This window comes from Scyliorhinus torazame, chromosome 13 (genome assembly GCF_047496885.1).
Source record: "Scyliorhinus torazame isolate Kashiwa2021f chromosome 13, sScyTor2.1, whole genome shotgun sequence".
Taxonomy (NCBI): domain Eukaryota; kingdom Metazoa; phylum Chordata; class Chondrichthyes; order Carcharhiniformes; family Scyliorhinidae; genus Scyliorhinus; species Scyliorhinus torazame.
In genome coordinates this window covers 91043107-91057973 of record NC_092719.1, presented here as the reverse complement: position 1 = coordinate 91057973, position 14867 = coordinate 91043107, and the positions used below count along the sequence as shown (strand labels likewise).

The 14867-nt window shown below is 45.2% G+C and overlaps 1 protein-coding gene across 8 annotated transcripts in view; it reads left to right on the top strand.

Annotated features, from left to right (window-relative positions):
* The window catches only part of washc4 (WASH complex subunit 4), a 425031-nt gene that overhangs the window by 118211 nt on the left and 291953 nt on the right, over nt 1–14867 (top strand). The gene's annotated exons all lie outside the window — the stretch shown is intronic.

Here is a 14867-nt window from a genome sequence, read left to right as displayed (position 1 = left end):
CTATCTATATTTTGTTGTATTCTCTGACAGTCCCCCTCGCTAGCTGCAACTCCACCAATCTTAGTATCATCTGCAAACTTGCTAATCAGACCACCTATACCTTCGTCTAGATCATTTATGTATATCACAAACAACAGTGGTCCGAGCACGGATCCCTGTGGAACACCACTAGTCATCCTTCTCCATTTTGAGACACTCCCTTCCACCACTACTCTCTGTCTCCTGTTGCCCAGCCAGTTCTTTATCCATCTAGCTAGTACACCCTGAACCCCATGCAAATTCACTTTTTCCATCAACCTGCCATGGGAAACTTGATCAAACGCCTTACTGAAGTCCATGACATCTACAGCCCTTCCCTCTTCAATTAACTTTGTCACTTCCTCAAAGAATTCTATTAGGTTTGTAAGACATGACCTTCCCTGCACAAAACCATGTTGCCTATCAATGATAAGACTATTTTCTTCCAAATGTGAATAGATCCTATCCCTCAGTATCTTCTCCAACAGTTTGTCTACCACTGACGTCAAGCTCACAGGTGTATAATTCCCTGGATTATCCCTGGTACCCTTCTTAAACAAAGGGACAACATTAACAATTCTACAGTCCTCCGGGACCTCACTCGTGCTCAAGGATGCTGCAAAGATATCTGTTAAGGCCCCAGCTATTTCGTCCCTCGCTTCCCTCAAAAACCGGGGATAGATCCCATCCGGACCTGGGGGCTTGTCCACCTTAATGCCTTTTAGAATACCCAAAACTTCCCCTTTCCGTATGCCTACTTGACCGAGAGTATTTATACATCCATCCCTAACCTCAACCTTCGTCATGTCCCTCTCCTTGGTGAAAACCGAAGCAAAGTACTCATTAAGAATCTCACCCATTTTCTCTGACTCCACCCATAAATTCCCTCTTTTGTCTTTGAATGGGCCAATCCTTTCTCTAGTTACCTTCTTGCTCCTTCTATACGAATAAAAGGCTTTGGGATTTTCCTTAACCCTGTTGGCCAAAGATATTTCATGATCCCTTTTAGCCCTCTTTATTGCACTTTTGAGATTTGTCCTACTTTCCCGATATTCCTCCAAAGCTTCATCAGTTTTAAGTCACCTAGATCTTGTGTATGCTTCCTTTTTCATCTGAGCTAGTCTCACAATTCCACCCATCATCCATGGTTCCCCAATCTTGCCATTTCTATCCCTCGTTTTCACAGGGACATGTCTGTCCTGCACTCTAATCAACCGTTCCTTAAAAGATTCCCACATTTCAAATGTGGATTTACCCGTAAACAGCTGCTCCCAATCCACATTCCCTAGCTCCTGCCGAGTTTTGTTATACTTGGCCTTTCTCCAATTTAGCTCTCTTCCTTTAGGACCACTCTCGTCTTTGTCCATGAGTATTCTAAATCTTACGGAATTGTGGTCGCTATTCCCAAAGTAATCACTGACTAAAACGTCAACCACCTGGCCGGGATCATTCCCCAATACCAGGTCCAGTATGGCCCTTTCCCGAGTTGGACTATTTACATACTGCTCTAAAAAACTCTCCTGGATGCTCCTTACAAATTCTGCTCCATCTAAGCCTCCAACACTACATGAGTCCCATTCAATGTTGGGGAAGTTAAAATCTCCCATCACGACCACCCTATTGCTCTTACATTTTTCTATAATCTGTCTACATATTTGTACCTCTACTTCACGCTCGCTTTTGGGAGGCTTGTAGTAAAGTCCCAACAATGTTACTGCACCCTTCCTATTTCTTAGCTCTACCCATATTGCCTCAATGCTCGAATCCTCCATAGTGCCCTCCTTAATCACAGCTGTGATATCATCTCTGACCAGTAATGCAACTCCTACACCCCTTTTACCTCCCTCTCTATCCCTCCTGAAGCAGCTATACCCTGGGATATTTTGTTGCCAATCTTGCCCTTCCCTCAACCAAGTCTCAGTAATACCAATAACATCATATTCTCAGGTACTAATCCAAGCCCTAATTTCATCTGCCTTACCTGCTACACTTCTTGCATTAAAACAAATGCACTTCAGACCACCTGTCCCTTTGTGTTCATAATCTCTTCCCTGTCTACTCTTTTCCTTAGTCACAATGAGTATATTATCTAGTACCTTACTGGCTTTAGTTGCTGACTCTTTACTGACCTCTAACTTCCTATCTGGTTCCCATTCCCCTGCCACATTTAAAACCTCCCCAACAGTGTTAGCAAAAGCACCCCATGGACATTGGTTCCAGTCCTGCCCAGGTGTCGACCATCCGATTTGTAATGGTCCCACCGCCCCTAGAACCAGTTCCAATGTCACAAAAATCTGAACCCCTCCCTCCTGCACCATCTCTCAAGCCACATATTCATTCTGACTATTCTTGAATTTCTACTCTGACTGTCTCGTGGCACTGATAGCAATCCTGAGATTACTACTTTTGAGGTCCTACTTTTTAACTTATCTCCTAACTCCCTAAATTCTGATTGTAGGACCTCATCCCGTTTTATACCTATATCGTTGGTGCCTATATGCACCACGACAACTGGCTGTTCACCCTCCCCCTTCAGTATGTCCTGCAGCCGATCTGAGACATCCCTGACCCGTGCACCCGCGAGGCAACATACCAGTCTCGTTTTCGACCACAAATGCCTGTGTACTCCCGTTATGGTTGAATCCCCTATGACTACAGCCCTGCCAGTCTTTTTCCCGCCCTTCTGTTCAGCAGTGCCAGCCACGGTGCCATGAGCCTGGCTACTACTGCCTTCCCCTGATGAGTCATCTCCCCCAACAGGATCCAAAAAGGTTTACCTGTTTTGGTGGGAGATGACCGCAGGGGACACCTGCACTGCCTTCCTGCTCTTTCTCTGCCTTTTGGTTACCCATTCCCTGTCTCCCTCACCAATCCTAATCTGCGGTGTGACCAACCATTGAACGTGCTATCCACGACCTCCTCAGCATCGCGGATGCTCCAAAGTGAGTCCATCCGCAGCTCCAGAGCCGTCATGCGGTCTAACAGGAGCTGCAGCTGGACACACTTCCCGCACATGAAGGAGTCCGGGGCATCGGCCGCGTCCCTGAACTCCCACATTGAGCACGAGGTGCATAACACTGGTCTGGGATCTCCTGCCATTTTTCCACTTGACTGTAACTGATTGTAAATATATAATATCAAATAATGAATAAGTGAAAGGAATAAAGATTTTACTTACCAATAACAATACTTACCAACACACGAAGAGTTAAATTTCTCCCAGCTGCTGCTAATTGGAGCACTTTCCTTACCAGCCAATCAGGTCACTGCTTTGCTGTGATGGCACTCTTCAAATTTATCCCCAAAGACCCTGTAGCCACTGTTTAAGCAGCTAGTTTAAATACTCACCGCTCGACTCTAACTCCGCCCACTCCAACAGCTGAATTCCCGCCGAAAAGACTCTAATCCGCGAAGCAGCTAGTTTAAATGCTCACCGCTCGACTCTGTGGCTCCGACCACTCCAACAGCTGAATTCCTGCCGAAAAGACTCGAATCCGCAAAGCAGCTAGTTTAAATACTCACCGCTCAACTCTGTGGCTCCGCCCACTCCAACAGCTGAATTCCCGCCGAAAAGACTCGAATCCGTGAAGCAGCTAGTTGAAATACTCACCGCTCGACTCTGTGGCGGCCACTCCAACAGCTGAATTCCCGCCGAAAAAAAAAGATAATAGACAAATGAAAAGGAAAAAACAAAAGAAAAATTGTTACCAATGACACGATAAAAAGAAAAAGAAATAGAAAAACCTACCTTATCAACACACCACAGTCTTTTTTTTTGATTAGAGGAGGAGGGCGGGTGGGAGACACTACACGTGTAGTGTGTCGGGTTCAGCTGCTGCCCAAATATATCAGTTCACTCACCTTCCCCGAGCGCAATTCGACCGCCCACTCAGCTCCTCTCCCTCACCGCTCCTGTAAGGTAACTTTTTAAAACGGGAAACTTACCTTCCCGACAGCCCCCTGGTTACTGCTCCCGCTGCTACCGCTGAAAAACTCTCCGTGCTCTTTAATGAAGTATCGCCCCTGTCTCTCCGCTCTTTAATGAAGTCTCGCCCCTGTCTCTCCGCTCTTTAATGAAGTCTCGCCCCTGTCTCTCCGTGCTCTTTAATGAAGTCTCGCCCCTTTCTCTCCGTGCTCTTTAAAGATTTGAACTGGGATAGGACAGGAGCAGTTTCGTAGACTGGCAGCTTAAAGTAGTTTGAGACAGGCAAGAATCTGCAAGCCTGGTCCTGGATGTCTCGGAGACCTCATTTTGTCAAAGTGTGTATCCGAGACATCCCTATTAGGCAAGTATGCCTGGATCTGCTAACTGTATTTAAAAGTGGATTGTGACCTGAGATAAAGATAGCAGTAAGGGTTATTGTTTATTGTATTATTGAGCATTGTTTAAGAAAAATAAGCTATTTTTCTTTGTGGTGCTAAAGTTAGTAATAGCAGTTAAGTTTGTTTTAATAAGCCATATCCCTATTTGTATATGGAATCACGCCTACTCCTGGAACAAAGTATCCTTTCCTCAGAGTCTTACAAATTAAATAAAATATTGGATTTTTTGTCCAGCATCCTAGCAACTGTTGGGGTCTGGTCGGAATCGTATCCCAGATGACAAAAAGAAGTGGAGATAGAGATCGTGAAATGATCCATTCATAATCTTCCAAGGGAAGTTCCGCAGGATTGGAGAGTGGCAAATATGACTCCCTTATTCAAGGGGATGTGAAGGCATTCCTAGTAACTAGCTGGTCAGTTAAATGTCAGTTATAGGTCGAGTTTTAGAAATAATCATGGGGCAAATAAATCACCAGGCACTTGTAGGTTTAAGTTAATTAAAGAGTCAGCACAGGTTTATAAAAGGCAGTTTATGCTTGACTAATTGGATTTTTTGATGAAGTAACAAGGTCGATGAAGGAAATGCAACGGATGTTGTATGGATTTTAAGAAAGCCTTTGACAAAGGATCACATATAAGGCTGGTTAACAAAATTGAGGCCAGGAAAGCAGAGATTGTTGAAGTAGTGGCTCAACACTTGAAACATAAAGACAGGATGGTTCTACTAACTTCAAACAAAAATTGAAATGTGAAAAAGAGAGAGAACTGTAGAAACATGAATACAAAAAAGAAAGTGTAGATAAAAGGAAAGATTGGAGAAATTGGGCTTGTTCTCCTTGGAGCAGAGAAAATTAATAGATGACCTTATTGAGGTGTTCAAAATTCTGAACAATTTTGACAGGGTAAAGAAGGATATTCTGTTTCCACTAGTTGGTATGTCAGTGACTGAGGATCACAATTTCAAGATGGTCAGCAAGAGAGCTAGGAGGGAGATGAGGAGAAACTTCTTTACTCAGAGAGTTGTTGGGGTTTGGAATGTGGTAGAGGTGGATTCCATAGGAGGTTTCAAAAGAGAGCTGGATATATATTTGAAAGTGATGAATTTAGAAGGCTACGCCGATAGGGCTGGGGAATGGGACTAGGTAGGTTGCTTTTTTTGGAACTGGTGGGTCGAATGGTGTATAAGAAACAAATTTGAAAACTTAATTAGAATTGAAAAAGAAAGGCTCAAAACATATACATTGGAAAGGAACGGCGGGATTGACCCAGAGCTTGGGAAAGCATATTCTTCACTTGGTACCTAAATTCAGTGAGGAAGGAGTAGAAATATACTTTGAGTTGTTTGAGAAAGCTGCTGCAAAACTGAAATGGACGGGCGGCACGGTAGCACAGTGGTTAGCACTGTTGCTTCACAGCGCCAGGGTCCCAGGTTCGAATCCCGGCTTGGGTCACTGTCTGTGCAAAGTCTGCACATTCTCCCCGTGTCTGGGGGTTTCCTCTGGGTGCTCCGGGTTACTCCCACAAGTCCCGAAAACGTGCTTGTTAGGTATTTGGAGATTCTGAAGTCTCCCTCTCTGTACCCGAACAGGCGCTGGAATGTGGCGACTAGGGGCTTTTCATGGTAACTTCATTGCAGTGTTAATGTAAGCCTACTTGTGACAATAAAGGTTATTAAAAAAAAAAAGATTGAGCTGTGCTCCAAGGGAAACACATTACACGCTGACATGCACCCTTGCCTCACTATTCAGTTTAATACCCTCGCTAGGATGCTAGCCCCAGCGTAGTTCAGGTATAGATTGCCCAGTGGTACAGAACCCACTTTCCCCAGCACTGGTGCCAATGCCACAAAATGGAACTCGCTTGAACTGTGAATTTGTTTCTCGAATCTTATTTGCCCTCTGCCAAATTGCATGTGGCTCAGGTAATGGGCTCAGGTGATGATCCAGAGATTATGACTTTTGAGGTTCTGCTAAATTTGGTGTTTAGTTCCTGTCACTGTCTGCGCTGAACCTCCTTCCTCAATCCTGTCTGTCATTTGTATCTACATGGACCACGGCAATTCTCCCTCCCAAAGTAAGTTCCTCTCCAGCCCTCCGCAAATGTCCTGGCATCAGGCAGGCAACATTGACATTTTTGTTTGCTACAGAGAACAGTGTTGATCCTTACTGTATTGGTCCTCCACTAAGACTGCATTCCTTGTATCCCCCCCACACTTGAAAGGCTTAATGTACCAAATTGTTATGGTCAGTCAGCGTTTCCACCCTTCAGCCCTCACTGTCATCCGAAGGAGCTGAAAGAACCTCAAACCTGTTGGACAACTGCAGAAGCAGACACTCTTGCATTCCTGCCCTCTGGGTCCACTTAGCTGCTAAGCTGTAGTCACACCTTTCTGTCCTGACCACCTTCCAAATCAGAAGACCCTATGCTAAGGGTTGTGAAACCTTAGCAATAAAATAAACCGTGACCACTTAATTGGATACTCAACAGTTAGCAATGGCAGAGGCATCAAACAAATATTTTGTCTGATTTCTCAGTAGCAGGCACAAGTTTATTTCATCAGGAAAACATGTAGCACGGTAGCATTGTGGATAGCACAATTGCTTCACAGCTCCAGGGTCCCAGGTTCGATTCCGGTTTGGGTCACTGTCTGTGCGGAGTCTGCACATCCTCCCCGTGTGTGCGTGCGTGGGTTTCCTCCGGGTGCTCCGGTTTCCTCCCACAGTCCAAAGATGTGCGGGGTAGGTGGATTGGCCATGATAAATTGCCCTTAATGTCCAAAATTGCCCTTAGTGTTGGGTGGGGTTACTGGGTTATGGGGATAGGATGGAGGTGTTGACCTTGGATAGGGTGCTCTTTACAAGAGCCGGTGCAGACTCGATGGGCCGAATGGCCTCCTTCTGCACTGTAAATTCTATGAAAATGTCTGAAGCATTTACATTCATATCTTTTAGCCTATTTGTCCTGTTTACCATAGCCAGTTCTCCCCTCATTAGCCATGTAATTGGCTTTGTTTCAGTTTCAGATTCTTCTTTTGAATTGAGTATGTTACTATCATATCCCATCTCTCAAGGATTGTATTGACAGGGTGGGGACATTAGCCTTTTGAGCAATATTGATTTGCTCAATGAACACTGGCAAGTGCCCTTGATTAATCAAGCTGAAGAAATTGTGAGGATTTTATAATCCAGACGTATGAAGAATGTGTTGACTACATTTAAAAGGCTAGCCAATCAGGTGGGTTGAGTTATTGTGTGATGCACATTGATTACCTTTTAGTGCACAGTTATCGTGTTAGACATTTCAAGCACTTTCGACCGAGTGACCAAAGCTAACCTTGTCATAAACTTGGCTAAGATCAAATTTTCCAAGTCATTTATTTGGGACATGTAGTGGGTAAAGGTCAAATCCATAGAATCCCTACAGTGCAGAAGAAGGTAATTTGTCCCATTGAGTCTTCACTGACTCTCTGAAAGAGCACCCCACTGCCCTGCCCCATCCCTATCCCTGCAACCCTGTGCTCTGACCAATCCATCTAACCTGCATATCTTTGGCCTTAAGAGACAAAAGTTCAGGGAATAATAAACATTCCTATCCCGAGAATGAAGGAGATATTACAATTTCCTGGGTACAGAATGTAGATAGGCCAATGAGAGGCGAGGCCATATTGGATTTGGTACTGGGTAATAAACAGGACAGGTGTTAGATTTGGAGGTAGGTGAGCACTTTGGTGATAGTGACCACAATTCGATTACGTTTACTTAAAATACCTGCAAATTTACTCACCCACCCTTCTGCGCCCTCTAGGTCATTGATAAAAATGACAAACAGCAACGGCCCCAGAACAGATCCTTGTGGTACGCCACTTGTAACTGAACTCCATTCTGAACATTTCCCATCAACCACCACCCTCTGTCTTCTTTCAGCTAGCCAATTTCTGATCCACATCTCTAAATCACCCTCAATCCCCAGCCTCCGTATTTTCTGCAATAGCCTACCATGGGGAACCTTATCAAACGCTTTACTGAAATCCATATACACCACATCAACTGCTCTACCCTCGTCTACCTGTTCAGTCACCTTCTCAAAGAACTCAATAAGGTTTGTGAGGCATGACCTACCCTTCACAAAGCCATGCTGACTATCCCTAATCATATTATTCCTATCTAGATGGTTATAAATCTTGTCTCTTATAATCCCCTCCAAGACTTTACCCACAACAGACGTGAGGCTCACCGGTCTATAGTTGCCGGGGTTGTCTCTGCTCCCCTTCTTGAACAAAGGGACCACATTTGCTATCCTCCAGTCCTCTGGCACTATTCCTGTAGCCAACAATGACATAAAAATCAAAGCCAAAGGCTCAGCAATCTCTTCCCTGGCTTCCCAGAGAATCCTAGGATAAATCCCATCAGGCCCCGGGGACTTATCTATTTTCACACTTTCCAGAATTGCTAACACCTCCTCCTTATGAACCTCAAGCCCATCTAGACTAGTAGCCTGTATCTCAGTATTCTCCTCGACAACATTGTCTTTTTCCTGTGTGAATACTGATGAAAAATATTCATTTAGCACCTCTCCTATCTCCTCGGATTCCACGCGCAACTTCCCACTATTGTCCTTGACTGGCCCTACTCTTACCCTAGTCACTCTTTTATTCCTGACATATCTATAAAAAGCTTTTGGGTTTTCCTTGATCCTACCTGCCAAATACTTCTCATGTCCCCTCCTTGCTCGTCTTAGCTCTCTCTTTAGATCCTTCCTCGCTACCTTGTAACTATCAAGCGCCCCAACTGAAACTTCACTCCTCATCTTCACATAGGCCTCCTTCTTCCTCTTAACAAGAGATTCCACTTCTTTGGTAAACCACGGTTCCCTCGCTCGGCACCTTCCTCCCTGCCTGACCGGTACATACTTATCAAGGACACGCAGTAGCTGTTCCTTGAACAAGCTCCACATTTCTATTGTGCTCATCCCCTGCAGTTTCCCTCCCCATCCGATGCATCCTAAGTCTTGCCTCCTCGCATCATATTTTCCTTTTCCCCAGATATAACTCTTGCCCTGCGGGGTATACTTATCCCTTTCCATCACTAACGTAAACGTCACCGAATTGTGGTCACTGTCCCCAAAGTGCTCACCTACCTCCAAATCTAACACCTGGCCTGGTTCATTACCCAAAACCAAATCCAATGTGGCCTCTCCTCTTGTTGGCCTGTCAACATATTGTGTCAGGAAACCCTCCTGCACACATTGTACAAAAAACGACCCATCTAATGTACTCGAACTATATCTTTTCCAGTCAATATTTGGAAAGTTAAAGTCTCCCATAATAACTACCCTGTTACTTTCGCTCTTATCCAGAATCATCTTCGCCATCCTTTCCTCTACATCCCTAGAACTATTTGGAGGCCTATAGAAAACTCCCAACAGGGTGACCTCTCCTTTCCTGTTTCTAACCTCAGCCCATACTACCTCGGAAGAAGAGTCCCCATCTAGCATCCTCTCCGCCACCGTAATACTGTTTTTGACTAGCAGCGCCACACCTCCCCCTCTTTTGCCTCCTTCTCTGAGCTTACTAAAACACCTAAACCCCGGAACCTGCAACAACCATTCCTGTCCCTGCTCTATCCATGTCTCCGAAATGGCCACAACATCGAAGTCCCAGGTACCAACCCATGCTGCCGGTTCCCCTACCTTATTTTGTATACTCCTGGCATTGAAGTAGACACACTTCAAACCACCTACCTGAACACTGGCCCCCTCCTGCAAAGTCAAATCTGTGCTCCTGACCTCTCTACTCTCAATCTCTCGTACCCTAAAACTACAATCCAGGTTCCCATGCCCCTGCTGCATTAGTTTAAACCCCCCCAAAGAGCACTAACAAATCTCCCCCCAAGGATATTTGTGCCCCTCAGGTTCAGATGTAGACCATCCTGCCTGTAGAGGTCCCACCTTCCCCAGAAAGAGCCCCAGTTATCCAGAAATCTGAATCCCTCCCGCCTGCACCCTCCCTGTAGCCACGTGTTTAATTGCTCTCTCTCCCTATTCCTCATCTCATTATCACGTGGCACGGGCAACAACCCAGAGATAACAACTCTGTTTGTTCTCGTTCTGAGCTTCCATCCTAGCTCCCTGAAAGCCTGCCTGCCTTTCCTACCTATGTCGTTAGTGCCAATGTGGACCCCCTCCCCCTTAAGGACCCGGAAAACACGATCCGAGACATCACGTACCCTTGTACCTGGGAGGCAACATACCAAACGTGAGTCTCTCTCGCTCCCACAAAATCTCCTATCTGTGCCCCTGACTATAGAGTCCCCAATTACTAATGCTCTGCTCCTCTCCCCCCTTCCCTTCTGAGCAACAGGGACAGACTCCGTGCCAGAGGCCTGTACCCCATGGCTTATCCCTGGTAAGTCCCCCCCCCCCCCCCCCCCCCCACAAGTATCTAAAGCGGTATACTTGTTACTCAGGGGAACGACCGCAGGGGATCCCTGCACTGACTGCCTCTTCCCTGTCCCTCTTACAGTTACCCATCTATCTCCAATCTTTGGTGTAACTAATTCCCTGAAGCTGCTATCTATGACCCCCTCTGCCTCCCGAATGATCCGAAGTTCATCCAACTCCAGCTCCAGTTCCCTAACTCGGTCTTGGAGGAGCTGGAGATGGCTGCACTTCCTGCAGGGACACTAACGGCATCCCTCACCTCAAACATCCTGCAGGAGGAACCTCCAACCAAGATCTGGTTAATAAATTTAAAAAAAAATAATAATATGGCACTTACCTCACACCAATGGGTCTTATTATTAGGTTTGAGGAGGAGGGTGGGTGGGAGACACTACACGTGTAGTGTCTCGGGTTTCCTCTCCACCAGAATCTATTGGTTTGGGGGGGGGGGGGGGGGTTCCCAGAAGTCCGCGGTCGAACTTCCGGTTCCCGCCTTATATTAAAAAAATAAAAATAAAAAATAAAACAGAAAAGAAGAACAGAAACGGGACCAGGTAAGTGTTTTTAAAGTAAAAACTTACCTCCCAGAAGTCCCTTGCGCACCGCTCCCGCCGAAATCCAAAGTGCTGCTCCTGCAAAGGTAAGGGTTTCTAAAGTAAAAACCTACCTCCCAGAAGTCCCTTGCACACCGCTCCTGCCGAAATCCAAAGTGCTGCTCCTGCAAAGCTAAGTGTTTTTAAAGTAAAAACTTACCTCCCAGAAGGCCCTTGCGCACCGCTCCCGCCGAAATCCAAAGTGCTGCTCCTGCAAAGGTAGGTTCCTGCACATGTTCTCAGTAGTGAATGTAAACTTCTGGTAAAAGGTGTTTGAAGTCTTCTGGATGTTAAAAGGACAGTGTACGCATTACTTAGTGTTGTATTCTTTGGGGGTTGTATTTGAATTAATGGTTGCTAAGATGTTCACTGTATGTTTTAAAAAGGTTAACTTGAGTTCATAGAATAAGCATTGTTTTGCTTTTAAAAAATACTTTTCTATTTCTGCTGTACCACAACTGTAGAGTGGGCCCTGTGCTCCCCATACCACAATCTATTAAAAGTTGTGGGTCAGGTGAACGCCATGATACACTTTGGGGTTCTCTAAACCCTAGCCCATAACAATCCAATCACCACCTGTTACTGGGCAGAGTATGGCTTTTGGGCCAATTCATTGGACACTAGCCAATCAATCAATCCGAGTCCCACCCCATCTCTCTCTGCTGTCGACAAGTCTGGCGTCCTGTTTGGATTAGCAGAGTTTCTCTCTGGTCTCTACTGGTCCACAGGTGGAGAAGGTCGTCAAGAAGGCATACGGCATGCTTGCCTTCATTGGACGGGGCATTGAGTATAAAAATTGGCATGTCATGTTGAAGCTGTATAGAACCTTAGTTAGGCCACACTTGGAGTATAGTGTTCAATTCTGGTTGCCACACTACCATAAGGATGTGGAGGCTTTAGAGAGAGTGCAGAAGAGATTTACCAAGATGTTGCCTGGTATGGAGGGCATAGCTATGAGGAGAGGTTGAATAAACTTGGGTTGTTCTCACTGGAACGAAGGAGGTGGAGGGGCGATCTGATGGAGGTCTACAAACTTATGAGGGGCATTGACAGAGTGTATAGTCAGAGACTTTTTCCCAGGGTAGAGGGGTCAATTACTAGGGGGCATAGGTTTACAGGAGATGTACGAGGTAAGTTTTTTTACACAGTGGTAATGGGTGCCTGGAACTCGCTGCCGGAGGAGATGGTGGAAGCAGGGACGATAGCAATGTTTAAGGGGCATCTTGACAAATACATGAATATGATGGGAATAGAAGGATACGGACCCCGGAAGTGTTGAAGACTTTAGTTTAGACGGGCAGCATGGTCGGCACAGGCTTGGAGGGCCGAACGGCTTGTTCCTGTGCTGTACTTTTCTTTGTTCTTTGTTCCTGTTACTTCTGAATTCTGCTGTTTGACTTAAAGATACATGCTCATTAATCATCCATGGATCAAAAATAATAACGGCAGATTAAAATAAAGGGGAAATAAGTGAACAAACAGGAAGGACCTGTACACCATCCAGTATGATTTTAATAACAGAAAAAATAGGAGTAAACGATACCATTTCAACTGCTGTGCCATTCAACATTTCAATCAAGACTCATCATCCACCTCACCTCCCTTTTCCTACTGTTAGAGTCCTTCCTTTTGATTTCGCTTTATTCCCATTTCTTGGGTTTTATTTTATTATTTTTGGTCTGTTGACTCACAATCAGAATGTGCCTATAAGCAGTGGACTTAAGCTGAGGCACTTTGTTTGTCAGGACAGTGTTCTATGATTTGTTTTTTGGCGAGGAGAATACAGACTCGTCGGCGCTGAGGGAATCTTAAGGACCAGCTTTGGAGGAACTTGGTTTGATTGGTTGGCTGGAAACCTGTGGGTTGGCCAGGGACTGTGTTCTGGCTGACAGTCATCAGTGATTGGTTTCTGCGGGATGCGCTTGCCTTCTCGCTCTCGCGTTCTCTCTCTCTCTCTCTCTCGAGCTCTCTATCGAGCTCTCTCGCGAGCTCTCTCTCTCTCTCTCGAGCTCTCTCTTGCTCGATCTCTCTCTTGAAAGAAGCATTGACGTGAAAGCTTGAACTCCTGAAAGCCATTAATTGAAAACCACCATAATGCATCGGAGATCTTTTATCCTTTTTACTTTGGTATCATGTTTCTTCCCTCCCCTCACCTTTTCCCTCCATGTGTGTGTGCATGCCTGCATATGTACAGTGGGGTGAGGTGGAAGGAGGTGGGAGGTTGTGTCAGGGGTATTAGGTTAGATAGTTACATTTTTGTCAGTTTAATTATATTACTGTTAAATAATAAAAGGTTATTTTGTGTTGAATTTACAAACCTGGTGACTGCAGTTTATTGGGCTTAGCCAAGGTCCTCGGGTATTTTAAAATAACATCTAATTTCACTTGTGTTGTGATTCTGGGTCAAGTGGGCTGGAGTTGATTGCGCACTAACCCAGAGGGCTGTGACACTATCCAATCAATCCCTTGATGCCCTGAGAGATCTAAAATCTATAAATATCAATCTTGAATATGCTCAACAGTGGAGCCCACATAATTCTGAGGTTGACAATGCTAAAAAATTCTGAATGATGTACTCAGTACATCAGTAATTCAGTACTCAATGATCAAACCCCTGTTCTGGATTTCCTAACCTGGGAAACGCGTCCTGTCGAGCCCTTTCAGATCTTGCATTTTTCGATGAGATTGCCCCACATTCTTCCAATATAAGCGTGTACAAGTAGAATTTACCCAGCCTCTCAAGATAGGACTACCCTCTCACCCCAGGAACCAATCTAATGAACATTCGCTGTGTTGCCTCCAAGGCAATTATCTTACTTACTGAGTAAGGAGATGTAAATTGCGCTGAGTGCTTCAAGCATAGTCTCAAGCCTAAACAATTGTTGCAAGACTTCCTTCTTCTTTTACTTCAATCATCTTGCAGTAAAGGCAAATGTGCTTTCTGCACCTGCCTGTTTTTGTTCCCTGTAACTTTGTTTTCCTGTATCAGTATACTCCAGTCTCTCTGAACAATAAGTTTCACACCCTTTAGAAAAATGTTGGTTTTCTTTCCTAATTACCAAAGTAAATAACCTCACAGTTCCCTGCGTTATATTCTATCTGTGACCTTTTGTTATGAAGAGTCATACAGATTCAAAATATTGGACTGGATTGTCCGCACCTTGACGCCAAACTCGCGGTCGGCACTGGGGCGGGGAATCCATTTCCCCGCATGGGGCTGGCGTTGGTTCCCCGGTTCTCCGGGCCCAAAACTGGCGTACTTGGAGAGTCTGTATGACTCTTCATACTTACAGGCTGACACTGTGCTGAATGTTTCTAGAGGTTCACAACTTAGTCTCTGTAAATAAAAGCTAGTAAGTGTATGAAGACTCAGGTCTAAATATTGTCCTTCACCTAACTTTCTGAATTAGAACATGAATTAGCAAACAGAGAGGGAGGGAGACAGGCAGAGACAAAGGGACAGGTAGGTATCCCCTACCTGCAGCCATTGCTGGA